The sequence below is a fragment of the Anopheles funestus genome, unplaced genomic scaffold (assembly GCF_943734845.2).
Source record: "Anopheles funestus unplaced genomic scaffold, idAnoFuneDA-416_04 scaffold_27_ctg1, whole genome shotgun sequence".
In the NCBI taxonomy this organism is placed as follows: domain Eukaryota; kingdom Metazoa; phylum Arthropoda; class Insecta; order Diptera; family Culicidae; genus Anopheles; species Anopheles funestus.
The window spans coordinates 115,552-140,904 of NW_026045358.1; the positions used below are offsets into that span (position 1 = coordinate 115,552).

At 46.2% G+C, this 25,353-nt stretch overlaps 1 long non-coding RNA gene across 1 annotated transcript in view; it reads right to left on the reverse strand.

Moving 5' to 3' along the window:
- Positions 1-51: 51 nt before the first annotated feature.
- The window catches only part of LOC125774547 (uncharacterized), a 114,145-nt gene continuing 88,843 nt past the window's right edge, over positions 52-25,353 (reverse strand). The window contains exons 9-10 of the long non-coding RNA XR_007421035.1: positions 20,277-22,194; positions 52-978 (exon numbers count right to left, since the gene is read on the reverse strand). This is a non-coding gene — a long non-coding RNA (uncharacterized LOC125774547). The remainder of the gene's footprint in view (positions 979-20,276; positions 22,195-25,353) is intronic.

The following is a 25,353-nucleotide window of genomic DNA, read 5'->3' on the forward strand; positions in this document are numbered from 1 at the left end:
TAGCCAAGAAACCTTAGCCAAGACACATTAGCCGAGACACCTTAGCCAAGACACCTTAGCCGAGACACCTTAGCCAAGACACATTAGCCAAGACACCTTAGCCAAGACACATTATCCAAGACACCTTAGCCAAGACACATTAGCCAAGACACATTAGCCAAGACACCTTAGCCAAGACACCTTAGCCAAGACACATTAGCCAAGACACCTTAGCCAAGACACATTAGCCAAGACACCTTAGCCAAGACACCTTAGCCAAGACACCTGAGCCAAGACACATTAGCCAAGACACATTAGCCAAGACACATTAGCCAAGACACATTAGCCAAGACACATTAGCCAAGACACCTTAGCCAAGACACCTTAGCCAAGACACATTAGCCAAGACACATTAGCCAAGACACATTAGCCAAGACACCTTAGCCAAGACACCTTAGCCAAGACACATTAGCCAAGACACCTTAGCCAAGACACATTAGCCAAGACACATTAGCCAAGACACCTTAGCCAAGACACCTTAGCCAAGACACATTAGCCAAGACACCTTAGCCAAGACACCTTAGCCAAGACACCTTAGCCAAGACACATTAGCGAAGACACCTTAGCCAAGACACATTAGCCAAGACACCTTAGCCAAGACACCTTAGCCAATACACCTTAGCCAAGACACCTTAGCCAAGACACATTAGCCGAGACACATTAGCCAAGACACATTAGCCAAGAAACCTTAGCCAAGACACCTTAGCCAAGACACCGTAGCCAAGACACATTAGCCAAGACACATTAGCCAAGACACATTAGCCAAGACACATTAGCCAAGACACCTTAGCCAAGACACCTTAGCCAAGACACCTTAGCCAAGACACATTAGCCAAAACACCTTAGCCAAGACACATTAGCCAAGACACATTAGCCAAGACACATTAGCCAAGACACCTTAGCCAAGACACATTAGCCAAGACACATTAGCGAAGACACCTTAGCCAAGACACATTAGCCAAGACACATTAGCCAAGACACCTTAGCCAAGACACATTAGCTAAGACACATTAGCCAAGACACCTTAGCCAAGACACATTAGCCAAGACACATTAGCCAAGACACCTTAGCCAAGACACCTTAGCCAAGACACATTAGCCAAGACACATTAGCCAAGACACCTTAGCCAAGACACCTTAGCCAAGACACATTAGCCAAGACACCTTAGCCAAGACACATTAGCCAAGACACATTAGCCAAGACACATTTGCCAAGACACCTCAGCCAAGACACATTAGCCGAGACACCTTAGCCAAGACACCTTAGCCAAGACACATTAGCCAAGACACCTTAGCCAAGACACATTAGCGAAGACACCTTAGCCAAGACACGTTAGCCAAGACACATTAGCCAAGACACCTTAGCCAAGACACATTATCCAAGACACCTTAGCCAAGACACCTTAGCCAAGACACATTAGCCAAGACACATTAGCCAAGACACATTAGCCAAGACACCTTAGCCAAGACACATTAGCCAAGACACATTAGAAAAGACACATTAGCCAAGACACATTAGCCAAGACACCTTAGCCATGACACCTTAGCCAAGACACCTTAGCCAAGACACATTAGCCAAGACACATTAGCCAAGACACATTAGCCAAGACACCTTAGCCAAGACACATTAGCCAAGACACCTTAGCCAAGACATCTTAGCCAAGACACCTTAGCCAAGACACATTAGCCAAGACACTTTAGCCGAGACACCTTAGCCAAGACACATTAGCGAAGACACCTTAGCCAAGACACATTAGCCAAGACACCTTAGCCAAGACACCTTAGCCAAGACACATTAGCCAATACACTTTAGCCTAGACACATTAGCCAAGACACATTAGCCAAGACACCTTAGCCAAGACACCTTAGCCAAGACACCTTAGCCAAGACACATTAGCCAAGACACCTTAGCCAAGACACATTAGCCAAGACACCTTAGCCAAGACACCTTAGCCAAGACACCTTAGCCAAGACACATTAGCCAAGACACATTAGCCAAGACACATTAGCCAAGACACCTTAGCCAAGACACCTTAGCCAAGACACCTTAGCCAAGACACATTAGCCAAGACACATTAGCCAAGACACCTTAGCCAAGACACATTAGCGAAGACACCTTAGCCAAGACACATTAGCCAAGACACATTAGCCAAGACACCTTAGCCATGACACATTAGCCAAGACACATTAGCCAAGACGCCTTAGCCAAGACACATTAGCCAAGACGCATTAGTAAAGACACCTTAGCCAAGACACCTTAGCCAAGACACATTAGCCAAGACACATTAGCCAAGACACATTAGCCAAGACACATAAGCCGAGACACCTTAGCCAAGACACCTTAGCCAAGACACATTAGCCAAGACACATTAGCCAAGACACCTTAGCCAAGACACCTTAGCCAAGAAACCTTAGCCAAGACACATTAGCCGAGACACCTTAGCCAAGACACCTTAGCCGAGACACCTTAGCCAAGACACATTAGCCAAGACACCTTAGCCAAGACACCTTAGCCAAGACACCTTAGCCAAGACACATTAGCCAAGACACATTAGCCAAGACACCTTAGCCAAGACACCTTAGCCAAGACACATTAGCCAAGACACCTTAGCCAAGACACATTAGCCAAGACACCTTAGCCAAGACACCTTAGCCAAGACACCTTAGCCAAGACACCTGAGCCAAGACACATTAGCCAAGATACATTAGCCAAGACACATTAGCCAAGACACATTAGCCAAGACACATTAGCCAAGACACCTTAGCCAAGACACCTTAGCCAAGACACATTAGCCAAGACACATTAGCCAAGACACATTAGCCAAGACACATTAGCCAAGACACCTTAGCCAAGACACATTAGCGAAGACACCTTAGCCAAGACACCTTAGCCAAGACACCTTAGCCAAGACACCTTAGCCAAGACACATTAGCGAAGACACCTTAGCCAAGACACATTAGTCAAGACATATTAGCCAAGACACCTTAGCCAAGACACCTTAGCCAAGACACATTAGACAAGACACCTTAGCCAAGACACATTAGCCAAGACACATTAGCCAAGACACCTTAGCCAAGACACCTTAGCCAAGACACATTAGCCAAGACACCTTAGCCAAGACACATTAGCGAAGACACCTTAGCCAAGACACATTAGCCAAGACACATTAGCCAAGACACCTTAGCCAATACACCTTAGCCAAGACACCTTAGCCAAGACACATTAGCCAAGACACATTAGCCAAGACACATTAGCCAAGAAACCTTAGCCAAGACACCTTAGCCAAGACACATTAGCGAAGACACCTTAGCCAAGACACATTAGCCAAGACACATTAGCCAAGACACATTAGCCAAGACACCTTAGCCAAGACACCTTAGCCAAGACACCTTAGCCAAGACACATTAGCCAAGACACATTAGCCAAGACACATTAGCCAAGACACCTTAGCCAAGACACATTAGCCAAGACACATTAGCGAAGACACCTTAGCCAAGACACATTAGCCAAGACACATTAGCCAAGACACCTTAGCCAAGACACATTAGCTAAGACACATTAGCCAAGACACCTTAGCCAAGACACATTAGCCAAGACACATTAGCCAAGACACCTTAGCCAAGACACCTTAGCCAAGACACATTAGCCAAGACACCTTAGCCAAGACACCTTAGCCAAGACACCTTAGCCAAGACACATTAGCCAAGACACCTTAGCCAAGACACATTAGCCAAGACACATTAGCCAAGACACATTTGCCAAGACACCTCAGCCAAGACACATTAGCCGAGACACCTTAGCCAAGACACCTTAGCCAAGACACATTAGCCAAGACACCTTAGCCAAGACACATTAGCGAGGACACCTTAGCCAAGACACCTTAGCCAAGACACATTAGCCAAGACACCTTAGCCAAGACACATTATCCAAGACACCTTAGCCAAGACACCTTAGCCAAGACACATTAGCCAAGACACATTAGCCAAGACACATTAGCCAAGACACCTTAGCCAAGACACATTAGCCAAGACACATTAGCCAAGACACATTAGCCAAGACACATTAGCCAAGACACCTTAGCCATGACACCTTAGCCAAGACACCTTAGCCAAGACACATTAGCCAAGACACATTAGCCAAGACACATTAGCCAAGACACCTTAGCCAAGACACATTAGCCAAGACACCTTAGCCAAGACATCTTAGCCAAGACACCTTAGCCAAGACACATTAGCCAAGACACTTTAGCCGAGACACATTAGCAGAGACACATTAGCGAAGACACATTAGCCAAGACACCTTAGCCAAGACACATAAGCCAAGACACATTAGCCAAGACACCTTAGCCAAGACACATTAGCCAAGACACATTAGCCAAGACACATTAGCCAAGACACATTAGCCAAGACACCTTAGCCAAGACACCTTAGCCAAGACACATTAGCCAAGACACATTAGCCAAGACACATTAGTCAAGACACCTTAGCCAAGACACCTTAGCCAAGACACCTTAGCCAAGACACATTAGCCAAGACACCTTAGCCAAGACACATTAGCCAAGACACATTAACCAAGACACCTTAGCCAAGACACCTTAGCCAAGACACATTAGCCAAGACACATTAGCCAAGACATCTTAGCCAAGACACCTTAGCCAAGACACATTAGCCAAGACACTTTAGCCGAGACACATTAGCCAAGACACATTAGCCAAGACACATTAGCGAAGACACCTTAGCCAAGACACATTAGCCAAGACACATTAGCCAAGACACATTAGCCAAGACACCTTAGCCAAGACACCTTAGCCAAGACACATTAGCCAAGCCACCTTAGCCAAGACACATTAGCCAAGACACATTAGCCAAGACACCTTAGCCAAGACACCTTAGCCAAGACACCTTAGCCAAGACACATTAGCCAAGACACCTTAGCCAAGACACATTAGCCAAGACACATTAGCCAAGACACCTTAGCCAAGACACCTTAGCCAAGACACCTTAGCCAAGACACATTAGCCAAGACACATTAGCCAAGACACCTTAGCCAAGACACATTAGCGAAGACACCTTAGCCAAGACACCTTAGCCAAGACACATTAGCCAAGACACCTTAGCCAAGACACATTAGCCAAGTCACCTTAGCCAAGACACCTTAGCCAAGACACCTTAGCCAAGACACATTAGCCAAGACACATTAGCCAAGACACATTAGCCAAGACACCTTAGCCAAGACACCTTAGCCAAGACACATTAGCCAATACACTTTAGCCTAGACACATTAGCCAAGACACATTAGCCCAGACACCTTAGCCAAGACACCTTAGCCAAGACACCTTAGCCAAGACACATTAGCCAAGACACCTTAGCCAAGACACATTAGCCAAGACACCTTAGCCAAGACACCTTAGCCAAGACACCTTAGCCAAGACACATTAGCCAAGACACATTAGCCAAGACACATTAGCCAAGACATCTTAGCCAAGACGCCTTAGCCAAGACACATTAGCCAAGACACATTAGCCAAGACACCTTAGCCAAGACACATAAGCCGAGACACCTTAGCCAAGACACATTAGCCAAGACACATTAGCCAAGACACATAAGCCAAGACACCTTAGCCAAGACACCTTAGCCAAGAAACCTTAGCCAAGACACATTAGCCGAGACACCTTAGCCAAGACACCTTAGCCGAGACACCTTAGCCAAGACACATTAGCCAAGACACCTTAGCCAAGACACATTATCCAAGACACCTTAGCCAAGACACATTAGCCAAGACACATTAGCCAAGACACCTTAGCCAAGACACCTTAGCCAAGACACATTAGCCAAGACACCTTAGCCAAGACACATTAGCCAAGACACCTTAGCCAAGACACCTTAGCCAAGACACCTGAGCCAAGACACATTAGCCAAGACACATTAGCCAAGACACATTAGCCAAGACACATTAGCCAAGACACATTAGCCAAGACACCTTAGCCAAGACACCTTAGCCAAGACACATTAGCCAAGACACATTAGCCAAGACACATTAGCCAAGACACCTTAGCGAAGACACCTTAGCCAAGACACCTTAGCCAAGACACATTAGCCAAGACACATTAGCCAAGACACCTTAGCCAAGACACCTTAGCCAAGACACCTTAGCCAAGACACATTAGCCAAGACACCTTAGCCAAGACACCTTAGCCAAGACACATTAGCCAAGACACCTTAGCCAAGACACATTAGCCAAGACACATTAGCCAAGACACCTTAGCCAAGACACCTTAGCCAAGACACATTAGCCAAAACACCTTAGCCAAGACACCTTAGCCAAGACACCTTAGCCAAGACACATTAGCGAAGACACCTTAGCCAAGACACATTAGCCAAGACACATTAGCCAAGACACCTTAGCCAATACACCTTAGCCAAGACACCTTAGCCAAGACACATTAGCCAAGACACATTAGCCAAGACACATTAGCCAAGAAACCTTAGCCAAGACACCTTAGCCAAGACACATTAGCGAAGACACCTTAGCCAAGACACATTAGCCAAGACACATTAGCCAAGACACATTAGCCAAGACACCTTAGCCAAGACACCTTAGCCAAGACACCTTAGCCAAGACACATTAGCCAAGACACATTAGCCAAGACACATTAGCCAAGACACATTAGCCAAGACACCTTAGCCAAGACACATTAGCCAAGACACCTTAGCCAAGACACCTTAGCCAAGACACATTAGCCAAGACACATTAGCCAAGACACCTTAGCCAAGACACCTTAGCCAAGACACATTAGCCAAGACACCTTAGCCAAGACACATTAGCCAAGATACATTAGCCAAGACACATTTGCCAAGACACCTCAGCCAAGACACATTAGCCGAGACACCTTAGCCAAGACACCTTAGCCAAGACACATTAGCCAAGACACCTTAGCCAAGACACATTAGCGAAGACACCTTAGCCAAGACACGTTAGCCAAGACACATTAGCCAAGACACCTTAGCCAAGACACATTATCCAAGACACCTTAGCCAAGACACCTTAGCCAAGACACATTAGCCAAGACACATTAGCCAAGACACATTAGCCAAGACACCTTAGCCAAGACACATTAGCCAAGACACATTAGAAAAGACACATTAGCCAAGACACATTAGCCAAGACACCTTAGCCATGACACCTTAGCCAAGACACCTTAGCCAAGACACATTAGCCAAGACACATTAGCCAAGACACATTAGCCAAGACACCTTAGCCAAGACACATTAGCCAAGACACCTTAGCCAAGACATCTTAGCCAAGACACCTTAGCCAAGACACATTAGCCAAGACACTTTAGCCGAGACACCTTAGCCAAGACACATTAGCGAAGACACCTAAGCCAAGACACATTAGCCAAGACACATTAGCCAAGACACCTTAGCCAAGACACATTAGCCGAGACACCTTAGCCTAGACACATTAGCCAAGACACATTAGCCCAGACACCTTAGCCAAGACACCTTAGCCAAGACACCTTAGCCAAGACACATTAGCCAAGACACCTTAGCCAAGACACATTAGCCAAGACACCTTAGCCAAGACACCTTAGCCAAGACACCTTAGCCAAGACACATTAGCCAAGACACATTAGCCAAGACACATTAGCCAAGACACCTTAGCCAAGACACCTTAGCCAAGACACCTTAGCCAAGACACATTAGCCAAGACACATTAGCCAAGACACCTTAGCCAAGACACATTAGCGAAGACACCTTAGCCAAGACACATTAGCCAAGACACATTAGCCAAGACACCTTAGCCAAGACACATTAGCCAAGACACATTAGCCAAGACGCCTTAGCCAAGACACATTAGCCAAGACACATTAGTAAAGACACCTTAGCCAAGACACCTTAGCCAAGACACATTAGCCAAGACACATTAGCCAAGACACATTAGCCAAGACACCTTAGCCAAGACACATAAGCCGAGACACCTTAGCCAAGACACCTTAGCCAAGACACATTAGCCAAGACACATTAGCCAAGACACCTTAGCCAAGACACCTTAGCCAAGACACCTTAGCCAAGACACATTAGCCGAGACACCTTAGCCAAGACACCTTAGCCGAGACACCTTAGCCAAGACACATTAGCCAAGACACCTTAGCCAAGACACCTTAGCCAAGACACCTTAGCCAAGACACATTAGCCAAGACACATTAGCCAAGACACCTTAGCCAAGACACCTTAGCCAAGACACATTAGCCAAGACACCTTAGCCAAGACACATTAGCCAAGACACCTTAGCCAAGACACCTTAGCCAAGACACCTTAGCCAAGACACCTGAGCCAAGACACATTAGCCAAGACACATTAGCCAAGACACATTAGCCAAGACACATTAGCCAAGACACATTAGCCAAGACACCTTAGCCAAGACACCTTAGCCAAGACACATTAGCCAAGACACATTAGCCAAGACACATTAGCCAAGACACATTAGCCAAGACACCTTAGCCAAGACACATTAGCGAAGACACCTTAGCCAAGACACCTTAGCCAAGACACATTAGCCAAGACACCTTAGCCAAGACACATTAGCGAAGACACCTTAGCCAAGACACATTAGCCAAGACACATTAGCCAAGACACCTTAGCCAAGACACCTTAGCCAAGACACATTAGACAAGACACCTTAGCCAAGACACATTAGCCAAGACACATTAGCCAAGACACCTTAGCCAAGACACCTTAGCCAAGACACATTAGCCAAGACACCTTAGCCAAGACACCTTAGCCAAGACACCTTAGCCAAGACACCTTAGCCAAGACACATTAGCGAAGACACCTTAGCCAAGACACATTAGCCAAGACACATTAGCCAAGACACATTAGCCAAGACACCTTAGCCAATACACCTTAGCCAAGACACCTTAGCCAAGACACATTAGCCAAGACACATTAGCCAAGACACATTAGCCAAGAAACCTTAGCCAAGACACCTTGTCCAAGACACATTAGCGAAGACACATTAGCCAAGACACATTAGCCAAGACACATTAGCCAAGACACATTAGCCAAGACACCTTAGCCAAGACACCTTAGCCAAGACACCTTAGCCAAGACACATTAGCCAAGACACCTTAGCCAAGACACATTAGCCAAGATACATTAGCGAAGACACCTTAGCCAAGACACATTAGCCAAGACACATTAGCCAAGACACCTTAGCCAAGACACATTAGCTTAGACACATTAGCCAAGACACCTTAGCCAAGACACATTAGCCAAGACACATTAGCCAAGACACCTTAGCCAAGACACCTTAGCCAAGACACATTAGCCAAGACACCTTAGCCAAGACACCTTAGCCAAGACACCTTAGCCAAGACACATTAGCCAAGACACCTTAGCCAAGACACATTAGCCAAGACACATTAGCCAAGACACATTTGCCAAGACACCTCAGCCAAGACACATTAGCCGAGACACCTTAGCCAAGACACCTTAGCCAAGACACATTAGCCAAGACACCTTAGCCAAGACACATTAGCGAAGACACCTTAGCCAAGACACGTTAGCCAAGACACATTAGCCAAGACACCTTAGCCAAGACACATTATCCAAGACACCTTAGCCAAGACACCTTAGCCAAGACACATTAGCCAAGACACATTAGCCAAGACACATTAGCCAAGACACCTTAGCCAAGACACATTAGCCAAGACACATTAGCCAAGACACATTAGCCAAGACACATTAGCCAAGACACCTTAGCCATGACACCTTAGCCAAGACACCTTAGCCAAGACACATTAGCCAAGACACATTAGCCAAGACACATTAGCCAAGACACCTTAGCCAAGACACATTAGCCAAGACACCTTAGCCAAGACATCTTAGCCAAGACACCTTAGCCAAGACACATTAGCCAAGACACATTAGCCAAGACACATTAGCCAAGACACCTTAGCCAAGACACCTTAGCCAAGACACATTAGCCAAGACACATTAGCCAAGACACATTAGCCAAGACACCTTAGCCAAGACACCTTAGCCAAGACACCTTAGCCAAGACACATTAGCCAAGACACATTAGCCAAGACACATTAGCCAAGACACATTAACCAAGACACATTAGCCAAGACACATTGGCCGACACATTAGCCAAGACACATTAGCGAAGACACATTAGCCAAGACACCTTAGCCAAGACACCTTAGCCAAGACACCTTAGCCAAGACACATTAGCCAAGACACATTAGCCAAGACATCTTAGCCAAGACACCTTAGCCAAGACACATTAGCCAAGACACTTTAGCCGAGACACATTAGCCAAGACACATTAGCCAAGACACATTAGCGAAGACACCTTAGCCAAGACACATTAGCCAAGACACATTAGCCAAGACACATTAGCCAAGACACCTTAGCCAAGACACCTTAGCCAAGACACATTAGCCAAGCCACCTTAGCCAAGACACATTAGCCAAGACACATTAGCCAAGACACCTTAGCCAAGACACCTTAGCCAAGACACCTTAGCCAAGACACATTAGCCAAGACACCTTAGCCAAGACACATTAGCCAAGACACATTAGCCAAGACACCTTAGCCAAGACACCTTAGCCAAGACACCTTAGCCAAGACACCTTAGCCAAGACACATTAGCCAAGACACCTTAGCGAAGACACCTTAGCCAAGACACATTAGCCAAGACACATTAGCCAAGACACATTAGCCAAGACACCTTAGCCAAGACACCTTAGCCAAGACACATTAGCCAAGACACCTTAGCCAAGACACCTTAGCCAAGACACATTAGCCAAGACACATTTGCCAAGACATCTTAGCCAAGACACATTAGCCGAGACACCTTAGCCAAGACACATTAGCCAAGACACCTTAGCCAAGACACATTAGCCAAGACACCTTAGCCAAGACACATTAGCCAAGACACATTAGCCAAGACACATTTGCCAAGACACCTTAGCCAAGACACATTAGCCGAGACACCTTAGCCAAGACACCTTAGCCAAGACACATTAGCCAAGACACCTTAGCCAAGACACATTAGCCAAGACACCTTAGCCAAGACACGTTAGCCAAGACACATTAGCCAAGACACCTTAGCCAAGACACATTAGCCAAGACACATTAGCCAAGACACCTTAGCCAAGACACATTAGCCAAGACACATTAGCCAAGACACCTTAGCCAAGACACATTAGCCAAGACACATTAGCCAAGACACATTAGCCAAGACACCTTAGCCATGACACCTTAGCCAAGACATCTTAGCCAAGACACCTTAGCCAAGACACATTAGCCAAGACACTTTAGCCGAGACACATTAGCAGAGACACATTAGCGAAGACACATTAGCCAAGACACCTTAGCCAAGACACATAAGCCAAGACACATTAGCCAAGACACCTTAGCCAAGACACCTTAGCCAAGACACATTAGCCAAGACACATTAGCCAAGACACATTAGCCAAGACACATTAGCCAAGACACCTTAGCCGAGACACATTAGCCAAGACACACTAGCCAAGACACATTAGCCAAGACACATTAGCCAAGACACCTTAGCCAAGACACCTTAGCCAAGACACCTTAGCCAAGACACATTAGCCAAGACACCTTAGCCAAGACACATTAGCCAAGACACATTAACCAAGACACATAAGCCAAGACACATTGGCCGACACATTAGCCAAGACACATTAGCGAAGACACATTAGCCAAGACACCTTAGCCAAGACACCTTAGCCAAGACACCTTAGCCAAGACACATTAGCCAAGACTCCTTAGCCAAGACATTTAAGCCAAGAACCCTTAGCCAAGACACATTAGCCAAGACACCTTAGCCAAGACACCTTAGCCAAGACACCTTAGCCAAGACACATTAGCCAAGACACATTAGCCAAGACACCTTAGCCAAGACACCTTAGCCAAGACACATTAGCCAAGACACATTAGCCAAGACACCTTAGCCAAGACACCTTAGCCAAGACACCTTAGCCAAGACACATTAGCCAAGACACTTTAGCCAAGACACATTAGAAAAGACACATTAGCCAAGACACATTAGCCAAGACACCTTAGCCAAGACACCTTAGCCAAGACACATTAGCGAAGACACCTTAGCCAAGACACCTTAGCCAAGACACATTAGCCAAGACACCTTAGCCAAGACACCTTAGCCAAGACACATTAGCCAAGACACCTTAGCCAAGACACATTAGCCGAGACACATTAGCCAAGACACCTTAGCCAAGACACATTAGCCAAGACACATTAGCCAAGACACATTAGCCAAGACACCTTAGCCAAGACACCTTAGCCAAGACACATTAGCCAAGACACCTTAGCCAAGACATCTTAGTCAAGACACATTAGCCAAGACACCTTAGCCAAGACACATTAGCCGAGACACCTTAGCCAAGACACCTTAGCCAAGACACATTAGCCAAGACACATTAGCCAAGACACCTTAGCCAAGACACATTAGCCAAGACACCTTAGCCAAGACACATTAGCCAAGACACCTTAGCCAAGACACCTTAGCCAAGACACCTTAGCCAAGACACATTAGCCAAGACACATTAGCCAAGACACATTAGCCGAGACACCTTAGCCAAGACACCTTAGCCAATACACATTAGCCAAGACACATTAGCCAAGACACCTTAGCCAAGACACCTTAGCCAAGACACATTAGCCAAGACACATTAGCCGAGACACATTGGCCAAGACACATTAGCCAAGACACATTAGCCAAGACACATTAGCCAAGACACCTTAGCCAAGACACCTTAGCCAAGACACATTAGCCAAGACACCTTAGCCAAGACATCTTAGTCAAGACACATTAGCCAAGACACATTAGCCAAGACACCTTAGCCAAGACACCTTAGCCAAGACACCTTAGCCAAGACACATTAGCCGAGACACCTTAGCCAAGACACCTTAGCCAAGACACATTAGCCAAGACACATTAGCCAAGACACCTTAGCCAAGACACATTAGCCAAGACACCTTAGCCAAGACACATTAGCCAAGACACCTTAGCCAATACACCTTAGCCAAGACACCTTAGCCAAGACACATTAGCCAAGACACATTAGCCAAGACACATTAGCCGAGACACCTTAGCTAAGACACCTTAGCCAATACACATTAGCCAAGACACATTAGCCAAGACACCTTAGCCAAGACACCTTAGCCAAGACACATTAGCCAAGACACATTAGCCGAGACACATTGGCCAAGACACATTAGCCAAGACACATTAGCCAAGACACATTAGCCAAGACACCTTAGCCAAGACACCTTAGCCAAGACACCTTAGCCAAGACACATTAGCCAAGACTCCTTAGCCAAGACATCTTAGCCAAGACACCTTAGCCAAGACACATTAGCCAATACACTTTAGCCTAGACTCATTAGCCAAGACACATTAGCCCAGACACCTTAGCCAAGACACCTTAGCCAAGATACCTTAGCCAAGACACATTAGCCAAGACACCTTAGCCAAGATACATTAGCCAAGACACATTAGCCGAGACACATTAGCCAAGACAACTTAGCCAAGACACCTTAGCCAAGACACATTAGCCAAGACACATTAGCCAAGACACCTTAGCCAAGACACATTAGCCGAGACACATTAGCCAAGACACCTTAGCCAAGACACATTAGCCAAGACACATTAACCAAGACACCTTAGCCAAGACACATTAGCCAAGACACATTAGCCAAGACACATTAGCCAAGACACATTAGCCAAGACACCTTAGCCAAGACACATTAGCCAAGACACATTAGCCAAGACACATTAGCCGAGACTCCTTAGCCAAGACACCTTAGCCAAGACACATTAGCCAAGACACATTAGCCAAGACACCTTAGCCAAGACACATTAGCCAAGACACATTAGCCAAGACACATTAGCGAAGACATCTTAGCCAAGACACCTTAGCCAAGATACATTAGCCAAGACACATTAGCCGAGACACATTAGCCAAGACAACTTAGCCAAGACACCTTAGCCAAGACACATTAGCCAAGACACATTAGCCAAGACACCTTAGCCAAGACACCTTAGCCAAGACACATGAGCCAAGACACCTTAGCCAAGACACCTTAGCCAAGACACATTAGATAAGATACCTTAGCCAAGACACCTTAGCCAAGACACATTAGCCAAGACACCTTAGCCAAGACACATTAGCCAAGACACCTTAGCCAAGACACATTAGCCAAGACACCTTAGCCAAGTCACATTAGCCAAGACACATTAGCCAAGACACATTAGCCAAGACACCTTAGCCAAGACACCTTAGCCAAGACACCTTAGCCAAGACACCTTAGCCAAGACACCTTAGCCAAGACACTTTAGCCAAGACACATTAGCCGAGACACATTAGCCAAGACACCTTAGCCAAGACACATTAGCCAAGACACATTAGCCAAGACACATTAGCGAAGACACCTTAGCCAAGACACATTAGCCAAGACACCTTAGCCAAGACACCTTAGCCAAGACACATTAGCCAAGACACCTTAGCCAAGACACATTAGCCAAGACACCTTAGCCAAGACACATTAGCCAAGACACCTTAGCCAAGACACATTAGCCAAGAGACATTAGCCAAGACACCTTAGCCAAAACATCTTAGCCAAGACACCTTAGCCAAGACACATTAGCCAAGACACCTTAGCCAAGACACATTAGCGAAGACACCTTAGCCAAGACACGTTAGCCAAGACACATTAGCCAAGACACCTTAGCCAAGACACATTATCCAAGACACCTTAGCCAAGACACCTTAGCCAAGACACATTAGCCAAGACACCTTAGCCAAGACACCTTAGCCAAGACACATTAGCCAAGACACCTTAGCCAAGACACATTAGCCAAGACACCTTAGCCAAGACACATTAGCCAAGACACCTTAGCCAAGACACATTAGCCAAGAGACATTAGCCAAGACACCTTAGCCAAGACACCTTAGCCAAGACACATTAGCCAAGACACATTAGCCAAGACACATTAGCCAAGACACTTTAGCCAAGACACATTAGCCGAGACACATTAGCCAAGACACCTTAGCCAAGACACATTAGCCAAGACACATTAGCCAAGACACATTAGCGAAGACACCTTAGCCAAGACACATTAGCCAAGACACCTTAGCCAAGACACCTTAGCCAAGACACATTAGCCAAGACACCTTAGCCAAGACACATTAGCCAAGACACCTTAGCCAAGACACATTAGCCAAGACACCTTAGCCAAGACACATTAGCCAAGACACCTCAGCCAAGACACATTAGCCGAGACACCTTAGCCAAGACACCTTAGCCAAGACACATTAGCCAAGACACCTTAGCCAAGACACATTAGCGAAGACACCTTAGCCAAGACACGTTAGCCAAGACACATTAGCCAAGACACCTTAGCCAAGACACATTATCCAAGACACCTTAGCCAAGACACCTTAGCCAAGACACATTAGCCAAGACACATTAGCCAAGACACATTAGCCAAGACACCTTAGCCAAGACACATTAGCCAAGACACATTAGCCAAGACACATTAGCCAAGACACATTAGCCAAGACACCTTAGCCATGACACCTTAGCCAAGACACCTTAGCCAAGACACATTAGCCAAGACACATTAGCCAAGACACATTAGCCAAGACACCTTAGCCAAGACACATTAGCCAAGACACCTTAGCCAAGACATCTTAGCCAAGACACCTTAGCCAAGACACATTAGCCAAGACACTTTAGCCGAGACACATTAGCAGAGACACATTAGCGAAGACACATTAGCCAAGACACCTTAGCCAAGACACATAAGCCAAGACACATTAGCCAAGACACCTTAGCCAAGACACATTAGCCAAGACACATTAGCCAAGACACATTAGCCAAGACACCTTAGCCAAGACACCTTAGCCAAGACACATTAGCCAAGACACATTAGCCAAGACACATTAGCCAAGACACCTTAGCCAAGACACCTTAGCCAAGACACCTTAGCCAAGACACATTAGCCAAGACACATTAGCCAAGACACATTAGCCAAGACACATTAACCAAGACACATTAGCCAAGACACATTGGCCGACACATTAGCCAAGACACATTAGCGAAGACACATTAGCCAAGACACCTTAGCCAAGACACCTTAGCCAAGACACCTTAGCCAAGACACATTAGCCAAGACACATTAGCCAAGACATCTTAGCCAAGACACATTAGCCAAGACACATTAGCCAAGACACTTTAGCCGAGACACATTAGCCAAGACACATTAGCCAAGACACATTAGCGAAGACACCTTAGCCAAGACACATTAGCCAAGACACATTAGCCAAGACACATTAGCCAAGACACCTTAGCCAAGACACCTTAGCCAAGACACATTAGCCAAGCCACCTTAGCCAAGACACATTAGCCAAGACACATTAGCCAAGACACCTTAGCCAAGACACCTTAGCCAAGACACCTTAGCCAAGACACATTAGCCAAGACACCTTAGCCAAGACACATTAGCCAAGACACATTAGCCAAGACACCTTAGCCAAGACACCTTAGCCAAGACACCTTAGCCAAGACACATTAGCCAAGACACCTTAGCCAAGACACATTAGCGAAGACACCTTAGCCAAGACACATTAGCCAAGACACATTAGCCAAGACACATTAGCCAAGACACCTTAGCCAAGACACCTTAGCCAAGACACATTAGCCAAGACACCTTAGCCAAGACACCTTAGCCAAGACACATTAGCCAAGACACATTTGCCAAGACATCTTAGCCAAGACACATTAGCCGAGACACCTTAGCCAAGACACATTAGCCAAGACACCTTAGCCAAGACACATTAGCCAAGACACCTTAGCCAAGACACATTAGCCAAGACACATTAGCCAAGACACATTTGCCAAGACACCTTAGCCAAGACACATTAGCCGAGACACCTTAGCCAAGACACCTTAGCCAAGACACATTAGCCAAGACACCTTAGCCAAGACACATTAGCCAAGACACCTTAGCCAAGACACGTTAGCCAAGACACATTAGCCAAGACACCTTAGCCAAGACACATTAGCCAAGACACATTAGCCAAGACACCTTAGCCAAGACACATTAGCCAAGACACATTAGCCAAGACACCTTAGCCAAGACACATTAGCCAAGACACATTAGCCAAGACACATTAGCCAAGACACCTTAGCCATGACACCTTAGCCAAGACATCTTAGCCAAGACACCTTAGCCAAGACACATTAGCCAAGACACTTTAGCCGAGACACATTAGCAGAGACACATTAGCGAAGACACATTAGCCAAGACACCTTAGCCAAGACACATAAGCCAAGACACATTAGCCAAGACACCTTAGCCAAGACACCTTAGCCAAGACACATTAGCCAAGACACATTAGCCAAGACACATTAGCCAAGACACATTAGCCAAGACACCTTAGCCGAGACACATTAGCCAAGACACACTAGCCAAGACACATTAGCCAAGACACATTAGCCAAGACACCTTAGCCAAGACACCTTAGCCAAGACACCTTAGCCAAGACACATTAGCCAAGACACCTTAGCCAAGACACATTAGCCAAGACACATTAACCAAGACACATAAGCCAAGACACATTGGCCGACACATTAGCCAAGACACATTAGCGAAGACACATTAGCCAAGACACCTTAGCCAAGACACCTTAGCCAAGACACCTTAGCCAAGACACATTAGCCAAGACTCCTTAGCCAAGACATTTTAGCCAAGACACCTTAGCCAAGACACATTAGCCAAGACACCTTAGCCAAGACACCTTAGCCAAGACACCTTAGCCAAGACACATTAGCCAAGACACATTAGCCAAGACACCTTAGCCAAGACACCTTAGCCAAGACACATTAGCCAAGACACATTAGCCAAGACACCTTAGCCAAGACACCTTAGCCAAGACACCTTAGCCAAGACACATTAGCCAAGACACTTTAGCCAAGACACATTAGAAAAGACACATTAGCCAAGACACATTAGCCAAGACACCTTAGCCAAGACACCTTAGCCAAGACACATTAGCGAAGACACCTTAGCCAAGACACCTTAGCCAAGACACATTAGCCAAGACACCTTAGCCAAGACACCTTAGCCAAGACACATTAGCCAAGACACCTTAGCCAAGACACATTAGCCGAGACACATTAGCCAAGACACCTTAGCCAAGACACATTAGCCAAGACACATTAGCCAAGACACATTAGCCAAGACACCTTAGCCAAGACACCTTAGCCAAGACACATTAGCCAAGACACCTTAGCCAAGACATCTTAGTCAAGACACATTAGCCAAGACACATTAGCCAAGACACCTTAGCCAAGACACCTTAGCCAAGACACCTTAGCCAAGACACATTAGCCGAGACACCTTAGCCAAGACACCTTAGCCAAGACACATTAGCCAAGACACATTAGCCAAGACACCTTAGCCAAGACACATTAGCCAAGACACCTTAGCCAAGACACATTAGCCAAGACACCTTAGCCAAGACACCTTAGCCAAGACACCTTAGCCAAGACACCTTAGCCAAGACACATTAGCCAAGACACATTAGCCAAGACACATTAGCCGAGACACCTTAGCCAAGACACCTTAGCCAATACACATTAGCCAAGACACATTAGCCAAGACACCTTAGCCAAGACACCTTAGCCAAGACACATTAGCCAAGACACATTAGCCGAGACACATTGGCCAAGACACATTAGCCAAGACACATTAGCCAAGACACATTAGCCAAGACACCTTAGCCAAGACACCTTAGCCAAGACACATTAGCCAAGACACCTTAGCCAAGACACCTTAGCCAAGACACATTAGCCAAGACACATTAGCCAAGACACCTTAGCCAAGACACCTTAGCCAAGACACCTTAGCCAAGACACATTAGCCGAGACACCTTAGCCAAGACACCTTAGCCAAGACACATTAGCCAAGACACATTAGCCAAGACACCTTAGCCAAGACACATTAGCCAAGACACCTTAGCCAAGACACATTAGCCAAGACACCTTAGCCAAGACACCTTAGCCAAGACACCTTAGCCAAGACACATTAGCCAAGACACATTAGCCAAGACACATTAGCCGAGACACCTTAGCTAAGACACCTTAGCCAATACACATTAGCCAAGACACATTAGCCAAGACACCTTAGCCAAGACACCTTAGCCAAGACACATTAGCCAAGACACATTAGCCGAGACACATTGGCCAAGACACATTAGCCAAGACACATTAGCCAAGACACATTAGCCAAGACACCTTAGCCAAGACACCTTAGCCAAGACACCTTAGCCAAGACACATTAGCCAAGACTCCTTAGCCAAGACATCTTAGCCAAGACACCTTAGCCAAGACACATTAGCCAATACACTTTAGCCTAGACTCATTAGCCAAGACACATTAGCCCAGACACCTTAGCCAAGACACCTTAGCCAAGACACCTTAGCCAAGACACATTAGCCAAGACACCTTAGCCAAGATACATTAGCCAAGACACATTAGCCGAGACACATTAGCCAAGACAACTTAGCCAAGACACCTTAGCCAAGACACATTAGCCAAGACACATTAGCCAAGACACCTTAGCCAAGACACATTAGCCGAGACACATTAGCCAAGACACCTTAGCCAAGACACATTAGCCAAGACACATTAACCAAGACACCTTAGCCAAGACACATTAGCCAAGACACATTAGCCAAGACACATTAGCCAAGACACATTAGCCAAGACACCTTAGCCAAGACACATTAGCCAAGACACATTAGCCAAGACACATTAGCCGAGACTCCTTAGCCAAGACACCTTAGCCAAGACACATTAGCCAAGACACATTAGCCAAGACACCTTAGCCAAGACACATTAGCCAAGACACATTAGCGAAGACATCTTAGCCAAGACACCTTAGCCAAGATACATTAGCCAAGACACATTAGCCGAGACACATTAGCCAAGACAACTTAGCCAAGACACCTTAGCCAAGACACATTAGCCAAGACACATTAGCCAAGACACCTTAGCCAAGACACCTTAGCCAAGACACATGAGCCAAGACACCTTAGCCAAGACACCTTAGCCAAGACACATTAGATAAGATACCTTAGCCAAGACACCTTAGCCAAGACACATTAGCGAAGACACCTTAGCCAAGACACATTAGCCAAGACACCTTAGCCAAGACACATTAGCCAAGACACCTTAGCCAAGTCACATTAGCCAAGACACATTAGCCAAGACACATTAGCCAAGACACCTTAGCCAAGACACCTTAGCCAAGACACCTTAGCCAAGACACCTTAGCCAAGACACCTTAGCCAAGACACTTTAGCCAAGACACATTAGCCGAGACACATTAGCCAAGACACCTTAGCCAAGACACATTAGCCAAGACACATTAGCCAAGACACATTAGCGAAGACACCTTAGCCAAGACACATTAGCCAAGACACCTTAGCCAAGACACCTTAGCCAAGACACATTAGCCAAGACACCTTAGCCAAGACACATTAGCCAAGACACCTTAGCCAAGACACATTAGCCAAGACACCTTAGCCAAGACACATTAGCCAAGAGACATTAGCCAAGACACCTTAGCCAAAACATCTTAGCCAAGACACCTTAGCCAAGACACATTAGCCAAGACACCTTAGCCAAGACACCTTAGCCAAGACACATTAGCGAAGACACCTTAGCCAAGACACCTTAGCCAAGACACATTAGCCAAGACACATTAGCCAAGACACCTTAGCCAAGACACCTTAGCCAAGACACCTTAGCCAAGACACATTAGCTAAGACACATTAGCCAAGACACATTAGCCAAGACACATTAGCCAAGACACCTTAGCCATGACACCTTAGCCAAGACACCTTAGCCAAGACACATTAGCCAAGACACATTAGCCAAGACACCTTAGCCAAGACACATTAGCCAAGACACCTTAGCCAAGACACATTAGCCAAGACACCTTAGCCAAGACACATTAGCGAAGACACCTAAGCCAAGACACCTTAGCCAAGACACATTAGCCAAGACACATTAGCCAAGACACATTAGCCAAGACACCTTAGCCAAGACACCTTAGCCAAGACACATTAGCCAAGACACCTTAGCCAAGACACATTAGCCAAGACACATTAGCCAAGACACATTAACCAAGACACATTAGCCAAGACACCTTAGCCAAGACACCTTAGCCAAGACACATTAGCGAAGACACCTTAGCCAAGACACCTTAGCCAAGACACCTTAGCCAAGACACATTAGCCAAGACACATTAGCCAAGACACCTTAGCCAAGACACCTTAGCCAAGACACATTAGCCAAGACACCTTAGCCAAGACACCTTAGCCAAGACACATTAGCCAAGACACCTTAGCCATGACACCTTAGCCAAGACACATTAGCCAAGACACATTAGCCAAGACACATTAGCCAAGACACCTTAGCCAAGACACATTAGCCAAGACACTTTAGCCAAGACACATTAGCCAAGACACATTAGCCAAGACACCTTAGCCAAGACACATTAGCCAAGACACCTTAGCCAAGACACATTAGCCAAGACACCTTAGCCAAGACACATTAGCCAAGACACATTAGCCAAGACACATTAGCCAAGACACATTAGCCAAGACACATTAGCCAAGACACCTTAGCCAAGACACATTAGCCAAGACACATTAGCCGAGACACCTTAGCCAAGACACCTTAGCCAAGACACATTAGCCAAGACACCTTAGCCAAGACACCTTAGCCAAGACACATTAGCCAAGACACCTTAGCCAAGACACATTAGCCAAGACACCTTAGCCAAGACACATTAGCCAAGACACCTTAGCCAAGACACCTTAGGCAAGACACCTTAGCCAAAACACATTAGCCAAGACACCTTAGCCAAGACACCTTAGCCAAGACACCTTAGCCAAGACACATTAGCCAAGACACATTAGCCAAGACACATTAGCCAAGACACATTAGCCACGACACCTTAGCCAAGACACCTTAGCCAAGACACCTTAGCCAAGACACTTTAGCCAAGACACCTTAGCCAAGACACCTTAGCCAAGACACATTAGCCAAGACACATTAGCCAAGACACCTTAGCCAAGACACCTTAGCCAAGACACATTAGCCAAGACACCTTAGCCAAGACACCTTAGCCAAGACACCTTAGCCAAGACACATTAGCCAAGACACCTTAGCCAAGACACATTAGCCAAGACACATTAGGCAAGACACCTTAGCCAAGACACCTTAGCCAAGACACATTAGCCAAAACACCTTAGCCAAGACACATTAGCCAAGACACCTTAGCCAAGACACATTAGCCAAGACACATTAGCCAAGACACCTTAGCCAAGACACATTAGCCAAGACACATTAGCCAAGACACCTTAGCCAAGACACATTAGCCAAGACACCTTAGCCAAGACACATTAGCCAAGACACCTTAGCCAAGACACATTAGCCAAGACACCTTAGCCAAGACACCTTAGCCAAGACACCTTAGCCAAGACACCTTAGCCAAGACACCTTAGCCAAGACACATTAGCCAAGACATATTAGCCAAGACACCTTAGCCAAGACACATTAGCCAAGACACCTTAGCCAAGACACATTAACCAAGACACATTAGCCGAGACACCTTAGCCAAGACACCTCAGCCAAGACACCTTAGCCAAGACACCTTAGCCAAGACATTTTAGCCAAGACACCTTAGCCAAGACACATTAGCCAAGACACCTTAGCCAAGACACCTTAGCCAAGACACCTTAGCCAAGACACATTAGCCAAGACACCTTAGCCAAGACATCTTAGCCAAGACACCTTAGCCAAGACACATTAGCCAAGACACATTAGCCAAGACACCTTAGCCAAGACACCTTAGCCAAGACACCTTAGCCAAGACACATTAGCCAAGACACTTTAGCCAAGACACATTAGAAAAGACACATTAGCCAAGACACATTAGCCAAGACACCTTAGCCAAGACACCTTAGCCAAGACACATTAGCGAAGACACCTTAGCCAAGACACCTTAGCCAAGACACATTAGCCAAGACACCTTAGCCAAGACACCTTAGCCAAGACACATTAGCCAAGACACCTTAGCCAAGACACATTAGCCGAGACACATTAGCCAAGACACCTTAGCCAAGACACATTAGCCAAGACACATTAGCCAAGACACATTAGCCAAGACACCTTAGCCAAGACACCTTAGCCAAGACACATTAGCCAAGACACCTTAGCCAAGACATCTTAGTCAAGACACATTAGCCAAGACACATTAGCCAAGACACCTTAGCCAAGACACCTTAGCCAAGACACCTTAGCCAAGACACATTAGCCGAGACACCTTAGCCAAGACACCTTAGCCAAGACACATTAGCCAAGACACATTAGCCAAGACACCTTAGCCAAGACACATTAGCCAAGACACCTTAGCCAAGACACATTAGCCAAGACACCTTAGCCAAGACACCTTAGCCAAGACACCTTAGCCAAGACACCTTAGCCAAGACACATTAGCCAAGACACATTAGCCAAGACACATTAGCCGAGACACCTTAGCCAAGACACCTTAGCCAATACACATTAGCCAAGACACATTAGCCAAGACACCTTAGCCAAGACACCTTAGCCAAGACACATTAGCCAAGACACATTAGCCGAGACACATTGGCCAAGACACATTAGCCAAGACACATTAGCCAAGACACATTAGCCAAGACACCTTAGCCAAGACACCTTAGCCAAGACACATTAGCCAAGACACCTTAGCCAAGACATCTTAGTCAAGACACATTAGCCAAGACACATTAGCCAAGACACCTTAGCCAAGACACCTTAGCCAAGACACCTTAGCCAAGACACATTAGCCGAGACACCTTAGCCAAGACACCTTAGCCAAGACACATTAGCCAAGACACATTAGCCAAGACACCTTAGCCAAGACACATTAGCCAAGACACCTTAGCCAAGACACATTAGCCAAGACACCTTAGCCAAGACACCTTAGCCAAGACACCTTAGCCAAGACACATTAGCCAAGACACATTAGCCAAGACACATTAGCCGAGACACCTTAGCTAAGACACCTTAGCCAATACACATTAGCCAAGACACATTAGCCAAGACACCTTAGCCAAGACACCTTAGCCAAGACACATTAGCCAAGACACATTAGCCGAGACACATTGGCCAAGACACATTAGCCAAGACACATTAGCCAAGACACATTAGCCAAGACACCTTAGCCAAGACACCTTAGCCAAGACACCTTAGCCAAGACACATTAGCCAAGACTCCTTAGCCAAGACATCTTAGCCAAGACACCTTAGCCAAGACACATTAGCCAATACACTTTAGCCTAGACTCATTAGCCAAGACACATTAGCCCAGACACCTTAGCCAAGACACCTTAGCCAAGACACCTTAGCCAAGACACATTAGCCAAGACACCTTAGCCAAGATACATTAGCCAAGACACATTAGCCGAGACACATTAGCCAAGACAACTTAGCCAAGACACCTTAGCCAAGACACATTAGCCAAGACACATTAGCCAAGACACCTTAGCCAAGACACATTAGCCGAGACACATTAGCCAAGACACCTTAGCCAAGACACATTAGCCAAGACACATTAACCAAGACACCTTAGCCAAGACACATTAGCCAAGACACATTAGCCAAGACACATTAGCCAAGACACATTAGCCAAGACACCTTAGCCAAGACACATTAGCCAAGACACATTAGCCAAGACACATTAGCCGAGACTCCTTAGCCAAGACACCTTAGCCAAGACACATTAGCCAAGACACATTAGCCAAGACACCTTAGCCAAGACACATTAGCCAAGACACATTAGCCAAGACACATTAGCGAAGACATCTTAGCCAAGACACCTTAGCCAAGATACATTAGCCAAGACACATTAGCCGAGACACATTAGCCAAGACAACTTAGCCAAGACACCTTAGCCAAGACACATTAGCCAAGACACATTAGCCAAGACACCTTAGCCAAGACACCTTAGCCAAGACACATTAGCCAAGACACCTTAGCCAAGACACCTTAGCCAAGACACATTAGATAAGATACCTTAGCCAAGACACCTTAGCCAAGACACATTAGCCAAGACACCTTAGCCAAGACACATTAGCCAAGACACCTTAGCCAAGACACATTAGCCAAGACACCTTAGCCAA